The sequence below is a fragment of the Pongo abelii genome, chromosome 4 (assembly GCF_028885655.2).
Source record: "Pongo abelii isolate AG06213 chromosome 4, NHGRI_mPonAbe1-v2.0_pri, whole genome shotgun sequence".
NCBI classification, from domain to species: Eukaryota; Metazoa; Chordata; class Mammalia; order Primates; family Hominidae; genus Pongo; species Pongo abelii.
This window is the reverse complement of record NC_071989.2, coordinates 189,128,007-189,141,955: the sequence shown is the minus strand read 5'-3', so window position 1 is coordinate 189,141,955 and position 13,949 is coordinate 189,128,007. Positions and strand designations below refer to the sequence as shown.

Below are 13,949 nucleotides of genomic sequence, written 5' to 3'. Positions count from 1 at the left end.
TCGTGCCTCTAGCTCTGCAGTGGGCCCCTCCCTCCCCCAAATCCCAGCCTCATTTCGGTGTGACTGGCATTCCCATCAGGGGAACAGTTGCCCGTGATTGTAGGTCCCGCCCTGAGGCCCAGGACAGCAGGCTTGGCCATCTGCAGTCAGAGCTGTTGGGCCCAGGAAGCTTGGCCCCTGGCAGAATGGGGACTGCCCTACGTGCACTCTTGCAGCTTCCTATGTCTTGCTTTCAGTGTTCAAAACCACCAGACAGAGACACCTTTCTGCTGAAGCCTGAGTGGCTGGGGACTGCTCTCTCCTTTCCCAATCCTACATGCCGCACAGACACTTTTGGTTGGGAAGTCATTCCATTCTGCATCTGCACAGAGATACTGCCCCCTTCTAGTTGTGGTGTTGACCCTCACCAAGGTTTCTTCTCCCTTGCCAGGTGTTTCCCAGCAGTGCTGGCCCTACCCTCCACTTCTCAGTGAGAGCTTCTGCTTCATCCAGCTTCCTGCACACCCTGCTTCCTGCCATGGACCACGTTTGGCTCCTGGTTTGGGAGGGCAAGAGTCCCTCAGGAATCTGGGGTGACAGTGGCATAAAATCACATCACACTGACTTAAATGCAAAAGGAATGTATTCGATCATGTACCTGAAAAGCCCAGGGTAGACTTCAGGTGAGGCTTGTTCCAGCTGCTCAGACAATTATCACCGAGAACCCAGCACTTTTCTCTCTGCTCTTCCTCCCGTGACGACAGTGTCCTCCTGGTTTTCCTTTGGGAAATGGTCCTCTCCCCTGTGGTTCAAAAGAGGCCGACCTCTCAAACTGCAGAGGTGAGGGTTCCACTCACGAGCACCTCCCCACCCCTGCTGAGGAACCCAGCCTGGGGCCAAACTGGCCTGCAGGAGCCCTGGGCAGGGAGAGGAGGCTGTGGAAGGCACAGTAAGGGGTAGGACCTGCAGGCCAGAGGACCTCAGGCATAGAGAATTTCCCGGAGTAGGCCTTAACAGAGCGGCGAAAGGTAAAGGAGAGTGTTTCTTGTGAGGGCATGGCCTAAGCAAAGCCGTGGGGAGTGAGACACAAGGTGGGATGCAGGGACAAGCCACAGAGACACAGCTGCCAGGCAGGACAGGGCAGGGCCCATGGGGGGCCACAGGGAACCAGACAGTGTCAGCAGGGAGGGGCTCACAAGCCCCAGCTTCGGCAAGCACACCAGCATCTTTCTCATGGCAGGCTGGGTCCTGACCACATGGCCTTTTCTGCAGCTTCTCCTTCCTCCCGAGGGACCCCGTCTCTCCCTCCAGCCCTGCCAGCCCTGCTCCCATTGCCCCAGCCTGGTCCAGCTGCTCAGCTGTGCTCCAGGCCATGTCTGGAAGTCATTAGCAGACAGTGGGGGCCTCCTGCCGTCTGCACCCAGCCAGGAAAGCAAACAGAGCTGGGGGTGGGGGACATGAAAGGCCAGTCTTGGCCCTGAGGAAACAGCTGGGAAAGGCAAAGGGGCAGGGGCTGTGAGACCCAGGCTTTGGGCAGGGAACTGAGAAGACATGCAGTTTTGGGGGCTGTGTGGTATCTTTGCAGAGGAGAAAGGGACCTAAACTGGGCTTAGCAGGCAAGTGATAGGAGGCAGCAGTGACAAAGGAGCCTGTGGGTCACCCTGGCCACAGCTCTGTCCTCACAGAGGAGGACACGGGGGCTCAGAGAGGTGAAAGGGCTCCTCGGGAGGCCTTGATGGGGATGACGCATCCCCCGGGCTTTCTGGGACCCTCCTCTGGCCATTATGGTAACACGGGGGCACTGGGAGAGGTGACCCACCAAGGCTGGAGTGGAGAGGCAGCTGCGGAAGCAGCGCCCCGTTGAAGACAAGGAGGAATGTGGAGGCCTGGCCCAGGGTGGGTGGAGGCTGGATCCTCTTACTGCTCTGAGAAACAGCGCTGCTTGGACTCCCTTATTACCCAAGAAATCTGAGGGTTCTGGTTGTCAGACTGAGCTCGTGTCTACAGGAATAAGCAGAGATGGGGTGGGAGTCAGAGTCTGGCGTTGCTTGGGGGGCCAGTCGAGGCAGGTGCCTTGTACGCACGGCTTACTGAATTGTCACCACCACCTGGGGTAGCATTAGCCCATTTTACAGATAGGAGGTTGTGGCTCAGAACAAAGTCACCTATGCAAGGTCACAGTCTGAGGACTGCAGCCTCCTGGGCCCTGAGGCTCCCTCAGTCCCGGATAAACGGGAGGGGCAGCAGTCAGGTGTGTTCCTGAGAATGAGCAGGAAGGGGCCAGGCCAGCCTGTCGGGCCTTCACCCCGTAGGAAGCCCACTCCCATCCATCTCCCTCCCTGCCGGCACGTTCTTGGGGTAGGTATCTTGCTCCCGGCCCTGGAGGTGGACCTTTCCTGGCGCCTTCTCATTTAAGGTCAGGGGCACGGAAGGCAGGCTTGCAGTTGGAAGGACCAGGTGCTGGGACTCGGCTGAACAAAGTTTCTTTTCTTCCTCCAGGAAAAGAATGAGGGAGTGAGGGCCAGACCGTGGACTCCCCACCAGAGAAGGAGGGGCTTGGCCCAGCCAGCGGCTCCACCGGAAGAAAGCAAGGAGTTCTCAGGCCAGGGGCCTTCTCTGTTTCAGGGCCTACAAGTTCCACGTTTTGAACTGGTCTCTGTGTTCATCTTCAAAATTTTGGCAAGAACTGGCTTCCGGTTTTCAGGGTGGGAAGCTTCCTGCATGTCACCAAGACGGCTCCAAGGCTCACAGGTACCACCCTGAGGACAGAAACATCATGCTGCCATTAAAAAAAATACAATAAAAAAGCAATTTAAAAAGATAAGTTTCAGTTGGTGTTACTTGGAGTTTTACCTAAAAGAGAGAGCAGAGAAACCATTCAGAAGTATCTTTATGTATAAACAGAACAATTTCTCCTTTTCAGACTTGGCAGCCCTCCCGCCCCCACAGGTCCAGGGTTTGAGGCTCCACAGAGAGTCATCGGGCTTGGTTGGAGCCAGGTGCCCCCTGACCCCCGACTCTACCTTCCTTCCCAGCCCCACGCATTCCTCAGTCGACATGTGCTTCCTGAGCACCCACTGTGGGCCCGGCACTTGTCTAGAATCTCGGACTACAGCAGTGGACAGAACAGACAAAACGTCCCAGGCTCACAGTGCTGAGGCTCCAGTGAGGGGGGCAGACATAAACACACACCGTGCACTGAGGGCGAGGGAAGGAGGGAGGTGTGAGGACCCGGGGTCGGGGCTGCAGGATGTACAGTGTTCAGCGTTTGGGGAAAGTCTCACTGAGAAGGTAACACAGGAGCAAAGACCTGAAGCAGTGATGGAGCAGCCTACAGGATCCCGGGGGCGGACAGAGAGCTCCAGGTCGAGGGGGGAAAGGCCCAGCATGGAGCAGAAACACGCAGGGGCCAGCCGTTCTGTGCAGCTGCAGTGAAGACACTGAATAGGAGAGTGGCCGGGGAGGGGAGAGGGGGCACTGAGCTTGCAGCTCCGAGCAGAGGCCGGACAACACCTGGAGTCCAAGTCTGCATGTGGAGAACACACTTGGAGTGGGTTGAATTACGACCCTCTCACCCCCCAAAAAAAGATGTGTCTACATCTCAGAACCTGTGAACGTGACCTTATCTGAAAAAAGAGTCCGTGCAGGTGTAGTTAATTTAATAATCTCAAGATGAGAGCATCCTGGATTATCCAGGCAGGCCCTAAATGCAAGCATGTGTCCTGATAAGGAGACACAGAGGAGAGACACAGGGAGAAGAGGAGACCCTCACGGACCACCAAGGTAATGATGTAAGTTATGCATCCGCAAGTCAAGGAACACCTGGAGCCGCCAGAAACTGGCAGAGACAAGAAGGATTCTCCCCTAGGCCCTTGCTGACACCTTGATTTGGGACTTCTGGCTTGCAGAACAGTGCAAAGATAAATAGGTGTTGCCATTGAGTCACCCATTTGAAGCAGCTTGTTATGGCAGCCACTGGAAATTAACACCCACTGCAAGGGGTGAGGGTGTAGGTGGGGAAACCAGCATGGGGGGCGCGCTGCAAGACACAGCCACCCAGCTGACTCCCAAGTACATCAGGCCTGCCATGGTCAGCATTTGCTATGTTTACTCACCACCTGGATTTTTAAAAAATGTGTCTCCCTGTTTTCATTTAAATAAACTTATTTTAAAATGCAGTATTACATCACTAAGTTAAATATAAAACTAGATTCATTTCCCATAAATAGAAGGGAACCATGAACATTAATTCAATGAAAACAAAACTTACTCCAGTCTAATGACATGTTCTGCTGCCTGCCAAGGTCTCTGAGTCTGTGGCCTCCTCTTTGGGTCTAAAAACATAAAATAGGGCTAGTGTCAGAGAGGCGCCAATGGCGAACTGGTGTCAGAGAGAGCTTCTCCTGCCGTGTAACTCCATGTCCCTATACCCACTAAGGTCAGTATCACTCCCACTTTGCAGAGCCCACACCTACACAGCACAGCCCTCAAGGCTAACATCCCCAAGCCCTGGCTGGCCCAGCCAGGGTAACTCTGCACAACACCAGCATGCATAGGGTGGTGCTGGCGCTGTAAATCCAGCAAAGTTCAGACTGAGGCGTGGGGAACAGAGTTTTCATGATGGGATGGGGTGGGGGAGGGATTGGCTGCCCTAGGGAGGTTGGAAGAAGGCGGCTACCTTGTGTCAGGAAACTTGGGGGTTCGGGATGGGGGAAGTCACAGGAGCCAGGCTAGGACCCAGGGCTGACCCCAGAGGGGACCCCTGTGAAGAAATGGTTGAAATTGGTGTGAGCTTTCCCTTTGGACAGTGGAGACAGTCCTAGGATGAGCCCAGTTTGGTTGGTAGTTTTAAATGTTGAGAGAGAAAGTGAAATGCACACATATTTAGTTGCAGGTTGATTTTGCCCTGCATGATTTTTAAGTCAGATGCACTAACTCGTACTTGAATTTCTCAACCCACAGAGCCAAAAAAGCACTGTGCCTCAGAGGGATTCCTGTGGCTGGGCTCCAGGGCCCATGCAAAGGAGTGACAGAGGGCACCATGTAAATACCTGTCTGGTTCAGACACAAGCTTCCTTACATCAAAACAGCGTGAAATTGTAGGAGACCCAAATTTCAAGCCAGGAATTCAGAAGTGCAAGAAATGAGTGCCAGATGACTTTGGTTTGCCTTAGCAGATGCAGTTCATGCCCTGCCCCAGGAGCCTGACACTAGGGGGGACCAACAGGCCTTCTGAGAGGGAGTGGCTCTCAGAAGCTCTCACCTTGTGCTGGCCTTGTTCCTTTGCTAAGGGTCACAGATCCTGGGTGGTGGCTCCTCTCCGACCCCAGCAGGACAGCCCTGGAGGGCTGCACTCTCTTTGGGGCTTTTCTGCACCCTCCCCACACCTTGGTAGAGTGCCTTATTAAACTCTCCACCAAAGAAGAACATTCTGCAATATCTGAGAACATGGATGAATCCGGAGAGCATTACGCTAAGTGAAATAAGCCACTCAGAAGGACAAATACTGCCGGATTCCACTTACATAAGATGTCTAAAATAGTCAAACTCATAGAAGTAGAGAAAAGAACAGTGGTTGCCAGTGACTGGGGGCTGGGGAAACTGGGGAATTGTTTCTCAATGGCTTGCAAAGTTCTATTATGCAAGATGGATAAGTTCTAGAACTCAGCAATATGACGTAGTGCCCAGAGTTCATGATTCGGAATTATACACTTTAAAATATGTTAGTCAAAAAAATTAGCCAGGTGCGGCAGCACGTGCCTGTAGTCCCAGCGACTCAGAAGGCTGAGGCAGGAGAATCGCTTGAACCTGGGAGGCGGAGGTTGCAGTGAGCCGAGACTGTGCCACTGCACTCCAGCCTGGGCGACAGAGTGAGATTCCCTCTCAATAAATAAATAAATAGATAAAATATGTTAGGAGGGTGGCTCTTGTGTTGGGTTCTTACAAAAATAAAAATAAAAGAACAAAAGGAAATTTTCAGAGGTGATGGATATGTTTAGTACCTTGGCTGTGATGGTATCCCAGGTATATTTATATCTTCAAACTCACTAAGACGTATATATCAAATGTGTGCAATTTTTATATATCAGTTATACCTCAACAAAGCTTTAAAACAAACCAAACTCTCCTCAACTTATCGTATTTGAATGTGCCCCAGGAAACAGATCCTCAAAATAGTCTCTGGGATCTGGCTGCTCATGTATTTGAGGAACAGACAGATCACACCTCCTTGCCAGAAAGAAATGGGACTTGGGACATCTGGCCTGCGGTGGCATCGTGATTACTCAAAGGATGTCTGGTAATAGCAAGAGATAAGGAGGCCAAGGCTTTGGAACAGCAAGTGGCTGCCACCCTAGTTGCTATGGAAACCATGGCCCAGGGAATTGTATCTACCCCAGAGCATCATTTTTCTTTTTCCTTTTTCTGTTTTTTTTTTTTTTTTTTTTTTTTTTTTTTGAGAAGGAGTCTCACTCTGTCGCCCAGGATGGAGTACAGTGGCGCGATCTCGGCTCACTGCAGGCTCCGCCTCCTGGGTTCACACCATTCTCCTGCCTCAGCCTCCCGAGTAGCTGGGACTACAGGTGCCCGACACCACGCCCGGCTAATTTTTTGTATTTTTAGTACAGACGGGGTTTCGCCGTGTTAGCCAGGATGGTCTCGATCTCCTGACCTCGCGATCCGCCCGCCTCGGCCTCCCAAAGTGCTGGGATTACAGGCGTGAACCACCGCGCCCGGCCCCTAGAGCATCATTGTTCTAAATGTGGCCCGGTCCACAGGCCAGGGTCGTCCACTAACTGCTTGTTTTTGGTCAGAAATGAGACAAGTTCAGAAATTGATTCAGTTTGGAAACGTTTGTAGCATTTTGGAATAGCTGCAACATCTCAGCGTGTCGAAGAGCATAACCAGCGTTCTCATCACCAGTGTTCTCCCCTTACTGCGTCAGACGCAGACCTGTTTGGGCATTGTTGGGCTCACATAGTGAGTCTCCCGCGGTGCAGGCGAGCCCTCATCACACACAACAGGACTGTGGTATTAACTACATCTGAGGTCTTAAGGTCAGTCTTTACTGTGACCCCAAATTATTTAAAATACAGAATCCATTTCTTTCTTTGAAAGATAATTTAAGCTCAACTCTGACTTATGGAATAAATTGTTGGAGTGGCTACCAATGAAGTATGAGATGAATTGTGAAAAGACAGCATCACTTGCTCCGTTCAGGATAAAAATTTAAAATGAATTCCCGAGTTTGCCGAGGTCACTATAAAATCTCTGCAGTCATTTCTGTCAACACATTTCTGCATGGCTGGCTTCTGCACCATTAAAATTACTAAAACAAGAATAGAAAAACTGAGATATGTATTATCCCCGAGCGTAGTGCTGCACCCATTCAGGCTAGGTTAGATAAGTTAACAAGCAAGGAGGAAACTCATAGCATCATCTGTCTTTTTTTTTTTTTTTGAGAGGGAGTCTCGCTGTCGCCCAGGCTGGAGTACAGTGGCGCGATCTCAGCTCACTGCAAGCTCCGCCTCCCAGGTTCACGCCGTTCTCCTGCCTCAGCCTCCCGAGTAGCTGGGACTACAGGCGCCCACCACCACGCCCAGCTAATTTTTTGTATTTTGAGTAGAGGCGGGGTTTCACCGTGGTCTCGATCTCCTGACCTCGTGATCTGCCCACCTCGGCCTCCCAAAGTGCTGGGATTACAGGCATGAGCCACGGCGCCTGGCCAGCATCATTTCTTACAGTCACCAAAAATGGGAATCATTGTTGGACTCCTAACTTTTTGTTTACAGTTGCAAAATAACAAAAAGTTACTAATATAAATATGATTCTTTATATTAACCATCTAATGTACATTTTCAGTGAATATATCATTTTTATAATTTTTAACCATTTTTTTCCTAGGCTGTTTGTTCTAGTTATATTTATGGAAAAGTAATTTTATATATGTCCAGTCTAATATTTTGTCTGTCTTGTATTTCATCTGTCTTGTTTTAAAATTTTTTTGCTAATTCGTTTTGTTGTTTTGTTTTGTTTTTTCTCAAGACACAGTCTTGCTCTGTCACCCAGGCTGGCTGGAGTGCAGTGGCGTGATCTCAGCTCACTGCAAGCTCCGCCTCCTGGGTTCACACCATTCTCCTGCCTCAGCCTCCCAAGTAGCTGGGACTACAGGGGCCCACCACCAGGCCCGGCTAATTTTTTGTATTTTTAGTAAAGACGGGGTTTCACCGTGTTAGTCAGGCTGGTCTTGATCTCTTGACCTCGTGATCTGCCTGCTTCGGCCTTCCAAAGTGCTGGTATTACATAGAAATTTTTAAATGACCCTTCCCCATAGAAAGCTTGAGAAGTGCTAGAGTGTCCCTAGGAATAAGGAGAAATTGACAGCTAAGCATGTCCAGGTGCACTTGCAGGTGGAGGATGGGAAAGCTCCACGGCAGCCTTGACAGTGGTTTCATCTCCTGAGCAGCAGGGCAGATGTGGCTGAGCACCAAGCCCAGGGCCTAACTGCAAAGGTGCAGAGTTGCAGTGACAATTAAATGCTCAGTGTTGCTGGGGTCCATTACACACAAGAAAGACATGGGAGCCTGAGACTTGGGAGGCGGACAAGTCAGGTAGGCACAAATGAGACTGAGAACCTTGAATCCTCAGACCCCCTGAGTCTCCCTGGACAACAGAGGTAGTCCTCCAGCCCAGGGAACTGGCCTCCCCTATGGAAGAGCCTTTCCATGAGTCCATGATTCTGCCTGCGTATACCTGCACCCCGCGGAGCCGCTGTACCATCAGAAGCCCAGAGACTATAGGGAGTGGATAGAGGAGAGAGGATGGATTCCAACGCATTTGGCCAAGGGGATGAAATGTGAGATTCAGTCAGCCCACGGTCATTGACATGGACACACCCTATGGTCCCGCTGGATTTGATGTGCCGGCTGGAGAGGAGAGAGAGATGCTATCGGTCTGTGCGTCGGCTGATGGAAGCTTTGAAGGAACATGGCTGAAATGTTGGAATGTCCTGGCACACTAAGGAGTCTGGAGACCTAGGAACGTAGGCATTTGGGACACTTCCTCCACTGTGGATGCCCTTGGGTGGGTATTCACAGAAGCTGCCCATATCATCATGCTGTGCCCGTTTCAAGTGCCCCACCCACACGACTTGCCTCCAGACCACCTGGTCCCCACATTTCCAATCTCATTCTTTCTGGATCCTGCCCAGGCAATCAAGCTGTTTGCCACTGCCCCTGAGTCTGGGTGTTTGTAGTGAGATTTTCACCCCAGGTCTCCCAGCAAAGCAAAGGCTTGGGCAGCCATGTTCTAACCTGTTGTTTCTCTCCTATGCCATGTTAAAAACATGCTATCCACATGTGAAAAACATGGGTGGTGGCTAACATTTTTGGTTTCCAGTAGGACCAAACCAAGGAGCCAATCCCACCCCACAGTGACACTATGGCTCAGGGTTTAGCAAACTGTGAACCCAATTTGCTCTGCCACCTGCTTTTGTAAATAAAGTTTTATTGAGACACAGCCACACTCATTCGCGTATGGATTGTCCACGGCCACAGCCAAGCTGAGTTGCAACAAAGATGATATGGCTCACAAAACTTCAGTATTTACTATCCGATACTTTCTGGAAAAAGTCGCCAACCCTGCTGTTGCTATCAGGAATTATTGTACCCCTCTTTGGTGACATAAAGTTTTACCTGAATGAACTGGGTGCTGAGGAGAGAAGGGGTGAGCTGTTTTGGAGATCTTCCATCTACCTTTCCTGACCCACCCTCCACTTTTCTCCACCCTGTTCTGTATTCCAGGAGGCTGATTATGGGCCACATGCAAAGGGCTCTCTTTTCTTCTCACTTCGAGTGGGGTTCAGCCCAAGGGAGGTGTTTAGCAGAAGACTGGAGGGAGAGAGAAGAAGAAAATCCTTCCGCAGGGCCTCCTGCATCCCACAGCTGAAGGTCACAGCTTCTATCAGACAAACTCCCTACAGCCCTTTCAGCCTCAGAGTTCCAGAAACTTCTCTCTCCCATTGCTCCTTCTTGCCTAGAAACAGTAATGGTTCCCTGCTGTTACTAGCACCAGAGTACTGGCTGTGTTCTCCCCACAGCCTGTCCACACCTTCACACAGGGTCTTCTACTAAAATCTTCTCAAACTACCTATTTTGAGGGTGCCACCTGTATCCTGCAGGAATATAAAATGTAACTTTGCTTTTTTTTTTCTATAACTATTTTTTTTTTTTTTGGAGATAAGAGTCTCACTCTGTTGCCCAGGCTCAAGGGCAGTGGCTTGATTATAACTCACTGCAACCTCAAACTCCTAACTGAAGCAATTCTCCTGCCTCAGTCTCCTGAGTAACTGGGACTACAGGCATGGGCCACCATGCCCAGCTCATTTTTCATTTTTTATTTTTGTAGAAATGGGATCTTGCTGTGTTGCCCAGGATGATCTCAAACTCCTAGGCTCAAGTGATTCTCCTGCCTCGGCCTCCCAATGTGCTGAGATTACAGGCATGAGCCACCATAACTAAGCCTACAACTAAGTTTAATTTGAATTTTGTGCCCCATTCCACCAGGATGGAGTTCAGTTTCAGTTTTCTGGTTATCTCCATTAGCTCAGGGTTTCACACACACATGCATCACACACATCTGCCCCGCCTTCTCTGGGGTTTCGTGTGAATAAAGTGGTCCCACAACTGATTTGTGGGGTACAGTCCCAGCTTACTTCTGTTGTCTTGGCATAGTTACAAACAACACCCCTCTTCACTCTCAGAGTCCCTGGTTTAGACAGTAAATTATGCAATGACCCTATGTAGAAAGCTCTAGGTTGGTCTGGGGCAACGATCTTGTTCTCTGTTCGTAATATCCAGCTGGCACCAGCCACACTGGCCCTTATCTAGCCTGGCCGTGAGTTTTCAGTCCTTAAAGTTTCCAGCAGCCTCCTCCTCCTCTCCTGACCACAGAGCCTGCCCCATTCTGTCCTCCTCAGCTCTAGGCACTTGGCATATATCAGTGAACAAAACAGAAAAGAGAAAAAAAAGCCCTGCTTGCAAGGAGTTTTCTTCTTTTATATTTTCTAAAAGGTTTTTTTAGGCTATGAACTTTCCTATGAATACCACTGTATGCATCCCACATCTTAGAGGTTTTAATATAGACGTTCTTACACAGTTTCAGTTCTTTTTTTTTTTTTTTTTGAGATGGAGTCTTGCTCCGTCACCCAGGCTGGAGTGCAGTGGCACAATCTCAGCTCACTGCAAGCTCCGCCTCCCGGGTTCACGCCATTCTCCTGCCTCAGCCTCCCGAGTAGCTGGGACCACAGGCACCTGCCACCACGCCTGGCTAATTTTTTGTATTTTTAGTAGAGATGGGGTTTCACCACATTAGCCAGGATGGTCTCCATCTCCTGACCTCGTGATCCTCCCGCCTCGGCCTCCCAGAGTCCTGGGATTACAGGCGTGAGCCACCGCCCCCAGCCCACAGTTTCAGTTCTAACGTCCTCTTCTGCTCTAGGTTTTTTTTTTTTTTTTCTTTTTTTTTTTTTTTTTTTTTTTTTGAGACAGAGTTTCGCTCTTGTTGCGCAGGCTGGAGCGCAGTGGCATGATCTCGGCTCACTGCAACTTCCGTCTCCCGGGTTCAAGTGATTCTCCTGACTCAGCCTCCTGAGTAGCTGGGACTACAGGTGCCTGCCACCATGCCCTGCTAATTTTGTATTTTTAGTAGAGACGGGGTTTCACCATGTTGGCCAGGATGGTCTCGATTTCTTGACCTCGTGATCCACCTGCCTTGGCTTCCCAAAGTGCTGGGATTAGAGGCGTGATCCACCACGCCTGGCTGAGATTTTTTTTTTTTAACTATCCTCTTTTTGTAACCAGAAAAGTATTTTTGCTTGATTTCTATTTTTTTTGAAAATATTTAAATTTACTATACAATTTTATGAACACTCTTGTTACCTTTTCTTATGTTATCCTCACAAGTTACTGAGCTGGAGTATAATTCCCATCTCACATGTGAGTCAACATGTCTGGAGAGAGCTGAGCTAGCAATGAAGAGCCTTAGGATCAGAGCAGAGATCCAAACCCTAACCCAGCAGGCTCAAAGCAGCCCTGTTCCCTGCCATGAGAGGGTTCCAGGTATGGAGGCCATGCCTGGAGGCCACAGAAATGGAGATCTCTGTGGGAAGCGCTTGCTGGGCAGTTGCTTCTCAGCCCTGGCCTGAGCTTTGCACCGTCTCAGTGGTTGGTGGCGGAGGAATGAGGCTGTGCAGTCACCCTGTCAGGCCCAGTAAGACACCAGATTGCCTCTGCCCAACCCCACTCCACTCCACTCCTCAGATCCCAGGGGCAGCCCTGGACCCCGGCTTGTCCCTTCCTCTAGGAGGGAGGTTACTAAGGCCCTGCTGGCCCAGCCGGGGTCCTCCCCGAGGGAGCTGGAAACAGGATGGAAGCTTGGCTAAGGCCTGGTGATGGAAGCTACGGCTTGGCCTGCAAGGGGGCACCCCAGGGGCACTGGGCAGGGTCTGGGCGTCAGGCAAGTAGCCAGGTTGAATTAGGTGACTGCTGTCAACGGAGCAGCCAGGAAGGCTTCTCTGAAGTGGGGACAACAGCCACCTGGGAAGGGAGGAAGCCTTCAGGCTGGGGAAACAGCAAACGCCAAGGCCTGGAAGAGGAGCAGCAGTTTCTTGTGCCATCCACTCTCCCTGCCATTAGAGAATGGAGCTCACATACCGCTCGTGGCCCTGGAGATCACACATGTCCGGCCTCTAGCTCCCACTTTGCGTGCGCACACACACAGACACACACACACACACAACCTCTCACACCACGACTGCCCAGGATACGGTGGGCCCCTCTGAAAGCATCCCTAACTAAGTGGGCCGTGGGCAAGTTTAGGGGGTGCTGGAGCTCATGCCAAAGCCCGGAGTGCAGCCCCACCTGAAGGGCAGGAATCCGTACCAGCTGGTGGCCACCTTGAGGGCCCTTGACCTGCCGGATGATCCACACAAGGCGCCCAGCCTCTCCGGCCCCTCTCCCATCTGTCCAGTGGGTGGATTGGTCCAAAGGCCTGAGACTCTCTGTAGCCCCGCCACTGTCTGACTCACTCGCCATCCGAAAACAGGCAGCACACAGCTCATTTTCCTCGTCTGATGACAAGACAATTTCCCAAAATCCCTTTTAGCTGGGAGGGGCGACAGAAAGGCCATCTGGCCAACACCCATCCTTGCAGCCAGTGATCATTTATTTCCCAGCTGCGTGTTCTGAAGAAAATAATGAAGGCTCTGAACGCCACCGCCAGGGTGGCTTTGCAGCTGTTCTTGGCACTGACCCTGCTGCAGAACCCCCACTGACAGAGCGTCCTTCCCCAGCCTGAACCGCACCCATCGGACTCCACCAGGGACACTTGAGTTTAGCTCACAGGGAACCAGAAGCAGCTGCCCCTCCCCATGGACAGCCTGCCCCTCCCTGAGCTGTGGCTCTGGGACCTTCTCTGGCCTGGCCCCTGCCCTGCCTGCAGGCTTCCTCACTGTCCTCTGAGCATGCACGCTGTGCCACGCACTTTGCAAAGCCTGTTCTCTTCGGTCCTCATGACTGCCCGGGAGCTAGGCTTTCCCAGCCCATTTTACAGATGAAATCAAGGCTCCAGGAGATGCGAGGGCTTGCCCAAATTCACAGGCCAGCAGGAGCAGGCACCTGAGTGCAGACCAGGCCTCCTGACATGGGTTCCTCTGCATCTTCCCTGTCCCCACCCTCCACCTCTTCCCATCCAGGTCCCCCGACTCTGACCAGCCTCCAGCCCAGCTCCCTCTCTAAGCCCCAGATACATATCCAACTGCCCATGTACCTCTCCACTGCAGAATGGGGTGTCCACTGGTACCTATTCAACCAGGCGCAACCCTGTTCCTCACCTCCCCAGCCTGCTGCTGTCTTTGTTCTGAAAGCCAGCCTCAGCGCTCCTGGTGCCCTCCAGGGCTGAATCCATGGGGCATG

General features: G+C 51.4%; 1 long non-coding RNA gene across 1 annotated transcript; it reads right to left on the bottom strand.

Annotated features, from left to right (window-relative positions):
• Window positions 1–604: 604 nt before the first annotated feature.
• LOC129059729 (uncharacterized) lies at window positions 605–5,559 on the bottom strand. The gene is made up of 3 exons (XR_010140182.1): window positions 5,243–5,559; window positions 4,250–4,313; window positions 605–2,738 (listed from the first exon to the last, which is right to left on the bottom strand). It is a non-coding gene; the product is annotated as an uncharacterized LOC129059729 (long non-coding RNA).
• Window positions 5,560–13,949: the final 8,390 nt, after the last annotated feature.